Source organism: Anser brachyrhynchus (genome assembly GCF_964034855.1).
Source record: "Anser brachyrhynchus genome assembly, chromosome: 3".
In the NCBI taxonomy this organism is placed as follows: Eukaryota; Metazoa; Chordata; class Aves; order Anseriformes; family Anatidae; genus Anser; species Anser brachyrhynchus.
Genome location: NC_137696.1, coordinates 121,213,152 through 121,226,901, shown reverse-complemented (window position 1 = coordinate 121,226,901; position 13,750 = coordinate 121,213,152). Strand labels below are relative to the sequence as shown.

The window sequence follows — 13,750 nt, the reverse complement described above, 5'->3', positions numbered from 1 at the left end:
GAAGTTCAATAAAGGTCCCTGGATTCAGGCCTAGAGTAACATTCTCGTAGGCACTGGAAGTGCTTCCTCAGCACGGAGAAGCTGCCCCATCGAGACCAGGTGAGCCTCGCCAACAGCCTCCTGCACAGCAAGCAGACAGGGGAAAGGAAAGCCCAGAAATGTCAATCAGGAGCCTGTCGGCAAGACCCACACCCTGCAGGAAGTGTCACAAGGATGGCCAGTGCTGACAGCCAGCAAGCACCGCAGTTTGAAGAGAGAAATGGGGCCCAGATTGCTGGGGCTCTGTGCCCAGGAGAATGCTGTGCACCCTGAGCTGCTGCCTGGTGACAGCATCTCCATAAATCAGCCTTTGCTTGTGGCTAAGCAGCCCTGTGGGTCTTCTCCTCCTGACCTGGGCACCCTCCTGCAGCCCGGGCTGTGCTCAGCCAACCTCGGTTCTTTAGCACCACTGCTGTTGTTATTCATTGTCGTTAATAGGAACTGTGATTTTGCTCAACACTAATAGAATAAGAGCATTGTGATCTGGGGAGAGCTGCATGAGGCCTGAAAAAACAGCCCACTTCAAGAGTCAGAGCACAACCAGGGGGTCATTAAGCAACTTCGGCCATGGTTTAATCGCTTAGGATTCACAGATTCACTAGTTTGATAAACATATATATAAGATAAAATATAATATATAAAATATGCAGAAACCACTGGAACCCTGTGCTTTTTCATAGATGGATAAATACATTTAATAGAAAGCACTAGAGCTAATGAGAGTGGAAAGCGGAACAGAAATAATTCTCCCAGTAAGAGTTAATTTGCTGCAAACAGACTAGAAGAAAAACTGGAATTAATTTATTATTACAGAACTAAACCAACACTCCATAATAAATATCCAAACGAATTTAATGATTAGAACCATGTTTCCAGTGTAAATTTCCTTGGTTATGAAAGCAATCAGCTACACAAAGAATAGCTCACAGTAGCCCCAAATCCTTTGTTTTGGCCACTGAATTTAACTGCCAAACATGCTCGCAGCAAGCAGCTCTCAGCGGATCCGAAACGACTGCACCTCTCACAGGGTTCACCCAGTACATTGCAGGTGTAATGTAGCTTGCAAATCTCAAAGTGCTTGATGTCAGCGCCAGGGGAATGCTCTATACGGCAGAGTACAGGCCATTAAAACAGACTCTAAAGAGACAAGAGCAGTAAGGGTTCAGAGGGGAGCAGTACTGCTTTGATTTATTGAGGGTCACAGACTATATTCGGTGAACTGAGTCACCCTCCCCTGTCCAGGGACTCAGAGCAGCTGGACTCTTAACACAAGTATTCAGGTAAGCAGTATAAATCCATGCCAAAGTTTTAATCCATATCCCAAATACACATCTACTAGCCTGCACAAAGATCCAGTTTCTATCTGTTTCCAAAGGATGCGAAGCTGGGAACAGCAGAGAATGAGAAAATCAGAAACCCAGGGCAAAAAGACATTCCTAAATGGTGATATTATCTTGTGACTATTTTCTAGTTGAGAATTGCCCTTTCATCCTTCTGTCCCCTTCCCATTGAGCAGCAACGTGGCTACCACTTGTAGCAGGCAGAAAGCACAAAGATATCTGACTTCAGGGGATTTGGCAAACATTCTGGGCTGGAACCTAGCAGCAGATACAGAGCATTTCTAACATCCAAAGTAGGCCCTCTCTTTCTTGACCTCCGTGATTTTTACTGCTTATCTGGGTATACATAATCATTTTAAGATGTCTCCCCTTACTTACCATAAAATAACCATGAATTATTTTTAAAAAGGTAGATAATAAACTGCAGAGTAACTCTTAAATGTACCCAAGCAGCCAAGGGGGGATATGAGGTTACTGTCATGAAGGATAGCTTCTGGCAACCGATCTGAGAGTGTTGCTAATGATTTTAATTAGCTTTTGGAAGCACAATCCACCCATTCTGAAGCTGGTTGCCCTGCTGCCAGTGATGATACTTTACAAGATTGGCAGCATAAAATATTTTCTGTAATTGGACTATGCATCATGCAAGGAGCAATTTGCCTCCCGCAGAATTTCAGTGGGAACTCCCTAGCTGGTAACTCATGTGGTCCCCAGCACAATCAAAGCTTCACGACTAGGCACTGAGATGTGGCGAGGTCAAGTTCAAATCCAAAACCCAGGAGATCACAGTTTTCCTCCTGGCTTGGCAGGAGCTCCCCTGACTGCCTGACAAATCATTGCACCTCCTAATTTCTTCTCTCAAGATCATAGACTTTTCAGAGGGAAAAAAACATATAGTTTCTGCCTACATGTTTGTACAACACCTAATATGAAGTGAGGATTTAATCACAATTGGAGCTATCAGTCTATAGTATTAGGAACAGTGAAGTAGTGATAAATTGGGCAGGGCATCAGTAGAGACCGGTCCCTTAGGAGCGGTTAGGATAAGGTCCTCCGCTAGAAGACCAAAGTTGTATGACATTTCAGCAGCAAACAGAAAATCTATTCTAATAAAGAACGTGCAATAGGAGAAGGCAGATAAGATGTTGGTGAACATGTTAATATTTTGCTTACAGCCATGCCTGTGCTAGCCAGAGCTGGGAGCAGTCCTGCTGTCGTTCAGGGTCTGGATGGCCTCATGGGGGACGAGATGGCCTCTCGATGTGTTAAGGTGGAGAGACAGCTCTCTCTTCATGCGATGCAGTCTGTCCCATTGAGGAACCATCCCCTAGACCTGAGAGCTGAAAGAGGTGAGATATTCATGCACAGAAGAAGGACAGACGGCTGCCCAACCAGGCGGAGGGTTTGCAAAGGCAGGAACTTACGGCTTTCCAAAAATCAGTCTTCTGCTGAGGTGCCTTGAGTCGGATGATCAAAAGCAGAAGAACCCAGAGCAATCTTTGGAGACTTTTGACATTTTGCAGCAGGGCAGTTAGCAGAGCTTAACAGCCTGCACTACTCATAACTTTGCCATTCTGCAACACCTTCAACATCTCCACTACAACTCACTTGGGAAGAGAAAAACAAACAAACAAACAAACACAACAACAAACAAATAGCAAACCAGGGAAAAGCCACTTGTACTTCGAAACTGTCTGATATCAGAACACACTACACAACTTGGAGAAGTTCAGAATGACCTAACTCAATACCCTTCCAGGTCTGCAGCTACCCTGCAATGCATTTCAGGAGGCAGGCTCGATGCAATGGCTGAGACAGAGAACAGTTGGGTGTTCAACACAGGCATCTCAGGGAAAGAACAATTTAGACTGAGATTTAATTAACTCAAGTGTTTGTGTTGAATTTTTGGCTGGGTAGGACAACCCAGGACAAAGACATGTTCCCATGCACACCTGTAGGAGCTGCTGCCCTTCCAAACTGCAGTGGAATTTGAAGTATCCCAGCAGAGACGAGGAGGAATCAGTAGATGCAGAGGTGGAGTCGCCAACAATTTTAAGCGCAGCACGACTTTATGCTCACTATTAGAATGATAGATAGATAGACAGACAGACAGATAGATAGATAAGAAGATAGAAATTAAACATGTCATTATATAAAAGTGATCAGATAAAAGATAAGAGGATTTGACAGAATTTTCACTGAAAATGCAAATGGAAGTTGGACTTTGTATTATCTACAGTGTAGAAAAATTTTGGGAGAATTGTAGACCCCCTATTATAAATCATTGGGCCCAGAGCATGTGTGTAAGTACTTTGCTGAATCAAGGCCATTATGAACAAGAGCCTGGCAATGCTCCCCTGTTAATGAGCTTCCAGGAAATGTACAATTGTTTTTAGAAGAAGTCTAATGAAGACAGATTTGTATGAGATCTCATTTGATGCAGCCAGCAAACCCAAACTCATCAACCAAACAAAAGCACGAGAGTCATTTTTTTTCAGTGCCTGATTATACTTCCAGGAGTGCTGGTGTGTAATGCTTTCAAACTTTCATTGAACTTTACTCTCTCGCTCCAGGCGATTATTTTTCCTTGATGTCTGATGTTGAATGATATACGTGCACCTGCATGATAATGGCTGGTTAGATATATCCTTACTGAGCTGGGAAAGCCCAGGACGTCACCTCTATACTTAACCATTTTTTTTTTATGGCTCTGGTATGAAACCCTTCTCTAAAAGCTACCGGTGGAGCTTACATTTGTCAGGGGAAACGTGGGTGTTTTATCATACCAGCTGTTTAAAGTCTCCTACAACTTTGCAAACTGCTTTAAGAGTCCCTGCTTTTATCACTGCTCAAACTTCCAAGCAGTCACTAGAACAAAGGAAGGAACAGCTGGGAGGTTTTAAAAGCAGCAATGTTTGCCATTTCACTCAGGTTTAAGCACAATAATTAATAAAACTTCTCCTCCTCTTTCGCCCTGTGTCAGTGAGCAATCACTTCAGGACAGCACTTCTCGCAAGCCCCTTCAAGTGTGCACTCACCCCCTCTATTCCAAAATAGCAAGTATTATTATTATCATTTCTCATTCATATTGTGCTAGCGTCCCGGCATCAACCCGCTAAGAGGCAGCGTGCTCAGTGCAGCTTTTTTTTAAGCACAACTTCCACTAGTTCATTCATCTGAGGAAAGGATCCTGCAGAGGAGCAGGGGTACAAGAAGCATGGCCAAGGGAGGAGAGAGGCACCCCAATCCACTCTGGCCATCTAAAAGTTAAATATCTCACAAAGACAAACCATAAGGGCTCCACCGACGGCCAACGCAAAGAGCTGGGGCCTCCGCAGGGTGATTTATCTCAGCTGCCCGGGACACCTATCTTAGCATGGGATGAATCATCTCCTGACCCCCCTCCACTGACTCGAGAAGGATATCTGGCGTTAGCCAAACTTCAGACACTTGCAGTCAGGCCAGGCGAATCCTGCCCAGACATCGCGGTGGTCTGTCCAGCCTGGCTTTCCGTCAGGCTTTCCGTCAGTGGCCGATGACGGATGCTCCGCGAGGAAGCCAAACAAAGAGCAGCACCCAGACCCGTAACGTATGTGGTTGGGCCGTAATAAAGTGTGAAGAAAATTGCTTCCTTCCCCTCCATGGTGATTAGCTTGTGCTCTGAAGTACGAGGGCGGGATTGATGGCCGTTGTAATCTTATCCCAACCGAAGCTGCTGGAGTAGATTTGAGGGGCGGAAATAGCGCCGCAGATCCCTGGAAGATGAGGCCGGATCCTCTGAAAGGACCCTGAGGCTTGAAGCAGTGCTTGTAGACAAAACAAATCGTGGGCTTTTAAAGGTAAGCAGCAGTGAGCATGGCTTCGTATGTGAGAAATATCTGCAGCAGGTACAACTCCGGCTGTTTCCTAAAGGCATTTGGGGGTTTTAACTCATACTACATACAGACACTAAATACAGATATAGACTTTGAAATAACCAATTTTTATCCTTTCTTGGACAACTAGTGCCAGGACAGGTGGCTTTGGCCTTTGTGCTTCGCTCAGGGTATACCTATAAGTGTTGTTCGCCATCCCAGAGGGAAACTGTCCATGCCATGAGTTGGGTCATCCCTCTGGCAGATGGGCTTACCCAAAGCACCATCCTGCTGTGGTTCCAGCAGGGGTCTCCCAGGGACAAAAATCCCTCCCTGAGAAATGATCTGGTGAGCTTCTCAAGGTGTTCTGCTCCCCAGGCCCCCGCTTAGCTTCACCTGCTCCCCTTGGAGGCCTCCCACATGCCACTGGAGGAAGGGATGGCCAAATCTCATCTGAGCCCCTGCCCACCCAGCAGAGCATCGTTTCGCCCTGGCAGCTGTGGCCACGCAGGCTCGCAGCCCTAACAGACATTATTGCAAGGGAAAATGCTTGAAGCACATGTGTAACACAAGGTACCTGTGTTTCCCAGCTGAGACTTTTCCAAGATAGTGGCAGCGGCACTTCCAACAGACAGCATTTACAAATTGTTATTAGCCAAACAAAGTGCTTTAAAGAGAGTCACCCCAGGGCACTCTGGCCTCTGTTAAAACAGACTTTTTAAACACGTTTATGGACTTGAATGAAACTCATTTTCGAACGCTGGTGAAATTGCCTCCAGGTTTCACTCTGGCTTTGGTACCCGTCTGGTCCTTAAAATTACTCACTGGGAAAGGGAAAGGTTTTTTTCCCAGCTAAAGGGTTCCTGTGTGTGCGCAGCTTGGCTGTGCAAGCCCTGCCAGCATGCAGCCGGCCAGATGCGGGTGGCTGAGATTTGATGCAGGGTATATATCAGATGGTCATTATTGCTGTTGGTATTACTGCTATTACGTGTGTTACAGCCCTACCCAAAAGCTTGCACAGGTAGACAAAGGGTGGGAGTAAGGAATGCTGCAGTGGAGGAACCAAAGCACGGAGAGATCAGATGATTTGCCCTAGGACACACAGGAGGTCGGTGGCAGAGCTACCAAATGAGCTCAACTTCCCAGAGACCCAAACCAGCCTCTTTAAAACAAGGTCTAGCTGCAGCATTTTTAAGGTGTTCATTACCCTGGCATCCAAGTTCTTGTCCCAGGAGCCTGACCTGGATGTAAACCATTGGGCTCTGGAAGTTGTTCTTTATCCTTCTGCCAGTAAATGCAAAACAAAACAAAACAAAAACTCAATAAGAGCGGGAGAAATGGTTGCAGAAATGCGTTTGCTGGTAACTTTCACTCTCTAGCTCATATTGTTAACACACCCGGCTCCAAATGCTGGGTGGCAGATGGAAGTACTCATTGCCCTGATGGATTTATGGATGTCTGAATCCGTGTGGCAGTACATATTGCCTTTAGAACAACATTTTCTTCACAGTGAGCCAAGTCCTGGTTCAGCTGAAGTTATTGGAAGTTCTGCCACTAACTTTAATGGGATCAGGATTTGGATTTGTGTCTGCAGATATAAAATAACTTGCTATTGCAAATTTGGAGAACAAGAGTTGAATTAAATGGGGTGAGACAGGAAAAAGAGAGAGAACAATTGAAGCTCTCGTAAGATTTAGGATCAAGTTTTGCCCCATCTCTGCACCTCCTTGTTCTGAAGGAGACAGTCCCATGACCATGCAGAAGCAGACCAGCATTTGGCCCAAGAAGCAACGTTTTTTCATTTCCAAGCAAGTAGCTGTAACCCTAAGCCCTTACTGCTGGTGAGCAAAAGCCGTTACTCGTATGGCATTTGCCTGGTGTGCTGCATGAAACCAAGCCTTGGTCTGTGCCTGGTTTCAAGCAGGTAATTACCTACACCACACAACAATTCTTAAATCCAGGCTTAAGGTGGACACATTGCTACGTATGGCAGGCGACTGAACCGAAGAGTGGATTTGGCCTACGAATGCTCCAAACACTTTCTTTGAAATAAATCTATAGAAGAGAGAAGAGAGAGGAGCAGAGATAGCTGTCTGAAGAGCTTTATGTAAGAAAAGGCAAGGCTTGAATGTGACACAGACCCCAGGGCATCTCAGCAGTCCTGTTTTGTTGGTGCCTCCTCACCTGAAAGAGCTGGCCAGGGAGGCATTACATGCCGCAAGCATTTCTGTCTGGGAAAATACCAAGAAGTAGAAGGCATTTCAGAAAACTGACTCTTCTGGGATCATTTCTAGCATATTTGGCATAAAAGTATTGGTTAGGAAACTCTTAATGACATAAGCTGATAACCTCGTGGCAAATGAGGGGTAAGGATGCTTCTACTACCATAACACTGCAGCTTTTACACAACAAGCAGAGGCAGGAGATGTCCAGTGGGTCCCAGGACTTCGTACTCAGTTTCTGTGAGCAACACCATTTCCAGGCTGAGATATGAAAGGATTTGTGTGACTTATTGGCCTCTTAAGACGCGTAACGCCCCTTTAACAGGTGTTGGGGACTGATGTCACGAGGAACCACAACACGTGAAGGTGGGCTTCCCACTCAGAGCAAACCAACAGGAGATGACAACATCTGGACTCAGCTCCTGGCAGTGCCTTAGTGCTTTTGAGGCTGCTCTGACACCACCAGGAAAGCTATGGATGCACTTGGTGGGGCAAGAGCGGTGTCCTGGTTGTGTGTCACCTCCATCCCTCCCAGGGCAGGAGAGCACATTTTAGAAGCTGAAGACCGTCTGCCAAACTCTTCGAACTCCTTCAACCTAGCCAGAGAGGAAAACCTGATGAGTGGAAGTCTTTTCACAGCTCTGCCTTGAATGTGGGAGATGAAATCCTTCCTCCCGAGCTGCTGGCTTGGCCAGCTCCAGCTGCGAGCTCGCAGCAGCTCTCCTCCCCGGGCAGGGGGAGATAGCAACGTGGAAATCGCCGCCCCTGGCTGATTACACAAGGCAGGTGTGATGCCAAGAACATCGTCACCCGCTTCGCTTGCCAAGTACCTGGACGCAGCACGAATGAGCACATCCTGCAGATAGCTCTGTCAGCCGATGAGCGCATTCCCCTCGGAGATAGGATGACTGAACATGCAAACTAATGTGCTTGGGAGCCTTTCATCTGCAGAGCTGTAACAGATGTTTAAAGATCATCCTTTGGCACTGGGAAAGTGTCTAGGAGGCCCTAGATAGGAGTTTTCTTGGCACACTTTTTTTTTTTTTTTCCAGATGAGCTGAAGGAGGAATGTTCCTGTTATTCATTACTTTCTGTCTGTGAGCAAAGAGCTTATGATGTGTGCCCCAGCTCATGTATCAGGGAATGCCAGCCAGATAAATGCAGCTCTCCCCTTCCCTGTGGGTCCCTACCTCTTTACGAAGATCTATAAGACATCTTGTTTGTTAACACTAGTAATTAAAAACGTGCAGCTGGAAGTGTCCCGTGCTTTCACTCACAATGCTCCATGCAAATGTGAATCACGGGTGATGCCCACAAGACCCTCGGCCAACGAGAATAGGGATTTCTGCAGAAATTATGCTGACTCAGAGCAAAAAAAAACAACACTGGTGTGAGCGTGTTCTCCAGTGAAGGACCTACACATCCCGCATTTGAGGAAAACAGCAAGAATTGCAGTGTTGTGGACCCCATTGCATAAGGTGGTCAGTCTTTTCAGTAAGATTTCACCGGTTTGGCTGCTCCCTTCTCAATAACTAAAGCAAAATGACAGCAGACTTGCCTGAAGACTTTCTGATGTAAATGAATAGCTCCTTGTGCTAATTAGACCCTTGCCAACACCACACAAAGGAAAAGCTTTGCACAGTGATGGACTTTGGGGTATGACCAGAGGATGCAGCTCCTGACTCAGTGCTGCATGTGACAGGACCCATCCTCAGAGCTTGACAAGAGAGCACAGGCCCAGTCTGATGTGTAAATGAAGGCAGAGTGTGTAAAAACCACCATTACATGATGCTGGCGGCCAGAGATGGCAACTGCAGGTCACCCAAGCCTTAGGAAACACTGCCACTTACTTGAGCACCTAAAAGGTGAATGCCACCAATGCTGGGCAAGGAGCTCATTGGAAATCTGTCCTGAATCTTCCTTGGATTTTTCTCCATGTGTGGAGAGACAGCACCTGCAGCTCCTCTCTTTCCTCTTGACCATCTCCTTGATTGCTCCCCCATGCACAGACTCTCTCTGGCTGTGGGTATATTTGATTTGCAGGTCACTAAGACTTCACACTTCGTATTTGCCATTTCTACTGCATAGTCAAATATATAGCACAAGCAACCATAATCACACCTAACAGAAATCTTATTCCTGCTAGGAAACCCCATCACAACAATTAAAGCCGTTGTACTGAGGACTGCCCATCATCCCATAAAACAATGCCTGCAGGGCACCAGCACACACTGCAAAATCTACAGGGGCAAGTCCTGTTTAATCAGTGTTTTTGTTCCTATAGGGCAGCTAAAACATCTTTGACACGTGGGATATGTGGGCCTGGGTTTGGCTAGCTTACTACGGGGCTACCGAGCTTTGAACAAGGAAGGAACATTTATCCTCGGGGTCTGATCCAGAGCCACCGCAAAATGCTGGGACTCTGTGAGCTGATTACACAGAGCTGGAACAGACCCCTACTGCCTGCTGCAAAAATGTAGACTTTTTCATGCTGTTGTCGAGTAGAGACAGAGAAGATGCAGACAGAGATAAATGGGACACACAAGACATTTTTCTATTCTAGACTGGAACACAATGGAAAAATCTCATCTGCTCCCTCTTCCTAACTTATTGGCAGTATGTTTTGAGCACCGACTTCCAGTAAAGGCGTATTTCACTATGAAGCAATTAAGGGAAACCTACTGTTGAACAGCCAAAGCTATAGGAAGTTTAGCCTCAGGTGCCAAAAGAAGGACTGAGCCCAAAGTAGGCTTGCTACACCTGGAAATAAAAACCAGAAGCTGTTGCTCTCAGCTTGCGTCACTTAAACAGCGATTTCTCTCCCCTGCTTTTGGATTTTGTTTTTAGCAATGTGGCTATAACACTGCATCTTTGTTTGCAGCCTCGCTGAACAGAGTTTAATTCATTAATGTTTATAAAGTGCTTTAAGATCTGCAGCTGGATAAGTGCTAAGTACTCTTATTGCTGTAATACAGATGAATTTGCTTATCTCTCATGTAAATCAGCTTAAAACATTAGTCTGAAATTAACAGCTCTGGGGTTAACAATAGGCTCAACCACACACTAAACTGCAGCACTTATCATATCACAACATTACCCTTATTAATTACACACCCTGCTGTGGTTCTTGGACCAAAATCAGCTACACTTCAGATACGGGCAGCCGGACAGCGCCCGGAGGGAAGCGTTTGTAACTGCACGACACATATGTTAATGGTGAAATTAAACAGATGGCCCAGTCACTCATCAGTGAAAGTCCACCAGGGGCTGTAAGAAAGAAGGAGATTTCCTATGTAACATAACAATTTGGACATCAGAAGGTTTCAAGTTACAAGATTTTTCTTTATCCCCCACCTGAAACTTTTAAGGGGTAACGTCAGGGAATTTCATCCGGCCTTCAGATACTAATCGAGCTTGGTGCTGGTTTGACCTGTCTGCTGAGAGCTGGCAGCCAGCTCCGCCGACTCCACGTAAGCGTACACCGTGCCGCAGATGGACCGGCCCTACGCGGCAGCAGAGATGTGCCTGGAGCTTGCAAATCCCCTGTCTCCAGAAACCCTCGCACGTGATCAGCTCATCCGCAGCCTCAGCCCAGCACTCGCTGCATCCTGCACCAGCACTTGTTGCTCATCCACGTGGCCCAGCTGAAACCACGAGCGTCAGACCCAACGTTGAACCTGGTTTCAGGCCGTGCAACCAAGCTCATTTCAAACCCACTCTGCAAGTTTTATTTTCACTAAGCAGCACGCACAAGTGTTATCTACTGCAATATTGCCCGGCTCCAAACTATGCAAAAGTGGGATAATGGGGCTAATTAAGATTAAAGTCAAATTATGTCTGAATTCTGCATCTTTCTTCATTTATAGACATGAAAGGGATGATTATCAATGTTTTTTTTCAAATGTATTTCTGGCAATGGTTAGCCTTTTTAACTAAAGGCAGGGCTCTGATGTGCATTTGCATGGTAAAGACAGCCTGTGCACAGAATCATTTACAATCTAAGAGGACACCAAAAAAAAAAAAAAAAGACTAGATGAAGGGAAGAAAGGGTTTTTATCCTCAGAGCACCCAGAGCCAAACTTTTGGTGGTATTTAAATGCTTATTGGTGTTTTCAAAACTTGATATCTAATTCCCTCTGAAAAACCTTTTCCAGATTCACAAAAGTGGTCAGCTCTCCCAGCTGGAGATACATTTTCAAAAGGGCTCAGACCCCAATTAGACAACGGGCAGGTTTTCCAAAGTGCCCAGTGAGGGGCTTGGAGATGTTTTGGAAAAATAGGAATAAGAATCAAAACGTGCACTAAGAGCACGAAAAACCCAGGTTTACATAGCCTCTATCAGTTGCAGCTTGAGCTTAAATGTTTGGACTTAATCAAAAACCCATCTGTGAAGAAATTACTTGTTTCACCTTTTCTTAAGCAAGTATCTAACATTATCCTCGTCTGCAACACAGAAAACCATGGATAGCTTTTTCTTCCCATCACATCAAGTTTTCTACACAAAACAGTCTGGGGAAATTAGAACATTTTTCTCTCTGTGTTTAATACTTACAGAAAAGCGATTCTTATTTTATTATTCTCAGGTCATTTTGATTTTTTCAGTTTCTTTTTGAATCCTGAAGCTTTTCATTTGGCTATGTTCCTTTTAAAATTGACTTTGGGATTAAATGGAAGCCTGAGAGCTTCTACTTCAAAAAATATGTATGAAATGAGTAAGAAAAAATGCTAATTTTATTTATATTTTCCATGTGTGATAAAATGATTTCACTATGAGTCTAAATCAGAGAGCGGGTGAAGAAAATGGAGCTGGGAAATGCAGGGGAGAAAAAAAAAATAAATCTGTGTGAACTTTTTTCCACACACCCACCAAAGCACAATATAGATTTGAATTTTTGCCATTTTTCTTCCAAGTAGAACAAAAATTCTGGGTCTGCTATTGAAACATAACCTGGCTTTTTTTTTTTTCCTCCTCTTTCGCTATGGAAAGACCACATAGTGGATTTGCCCAGGAAAAATATCAGCTCACTATCTCGTACTGGGCTCTCTGGGTAAGCACAACACACCAGGGTCATGGCAGTGCTCAGCAGGCAGTGTCCTGGTGAGATAGTTGTACATGATGCACCTCATACTTAAGGCCCGAGTACTTGGGAAACACCCCAAAAGCCAGGTGAAAGCCTTTCTACAACTGGGATAATGCAGTGTCCACAACTGGTAGGGGTGTCCTGAAATCCTGTGACTATCCAGGTGCCTGAGGAAGGACTGCACTTACCTTTTGCATTGTTTTTAGAGTGAAGGGATGTCCAGGGATCACGACCCATGTGCGGAATCAAATCAAATTTTGGGTCTGGTTTAATCAGGGCAATGAGACATCTCCCTGCTGTCTTGCCAAACCAGGGGGACACAGGGCAGGAGCACAAAAGCACCATCATACAAAGCCCAACTGCAATTGCATGCCTGCAGTCGTGTGCTCAACTGCAATTGCCAAGAAGAAGAGGCAACCGACTGCTCAACTATCATCACCTTGGAGGTGTGGGAACACACAGCCATGGCTGGTGCAGGCACCCTGCAGACACATGGCTGGTACAACCCCATAACCACAGGGCCTACCACCTTTGGGCAACGATATATTGCAGATGGAAAGCAGAAAGACTTTTTAAAGGCAGAAACAGAAATTAGATGCTCGAGCCCAATTTTTCACTAAGAGGATTTGTGCTATAAGAAATCTCCCTGTTTGGTCATATAGCACCTACCTGCAAGCAGAGTGGGGGAATGCATTGAGTGAATAACACCACAGTTCTTGTTCAACATGTTTTTGTTTTCTTCCTCTCCTTTCCCACCTCTCCCCACATTTTTTTTTTTAAGTTTGTAACACCAAAAATGTTGGAACAGACAATTCCTGATGTTGGCATATTGCAGGAGGTCCAATAAGATATCAGAGAGCCTGCTCTGCTCCTCTATTCTCCAGCTCTGTGGTATGATTCAATTTCCTGGGGATTAATGACCAGGTGGAGTTAATGGTGCTCAGCTGCAAAATAAGCCATCATCTCCTCCCAGATGGTCAGCGTTTATCCCTGCATGTCAGTCATATCTGCTGCCCTCTGTGTCTAAGAGCTCTGAAAAAGCCATTGTGTTTTTGCATAGCTAGCTAGGCACACATCCTTCCCCCCTAAAAAAGGGTTAGGAACAAAGCCCAGAATTAATTGCCCAGTTTTGAGGACAAGTGCACCAATGGTGCCTTTAACTTTTGCCCTACTGAGCAAGCTATTAATCATAGCCAAAGAGCTCTGGTCATGGT

General features: G+C 45.3%; 1 long non-coding RNA gene across 2 annotated transcripts; it reads right to left on the bottom strand.

Annotated features, from left to right (window-relative positions):
* Positions 1 to 601: 601 nt before the first annotated feature.
* Positions 602 to 13,408, bottom strand: LOC308192745. Of its 2 annotated transcripts, XR_013949078.1 has the most exons (5): positions 13,206 to 13,408; positions 3,332 to 3,457; positions 2,804 to 2,986; positions 2,553 to 2,719; positions 602 to 1,176 (listed from the first exon to the last, which is right to left on the bottom strand). It is a non-coding gene; the product is annotated as an uncharacterized lncRNA (long non-coding RNA). The 2 variants fall into 2 exon arrangements; XR_013949079.1 differs by lacking the exon at positions 3,332 to 3,457.
* Positions 13,409 to 13,750: the final 342 nt, after the last annotated feature.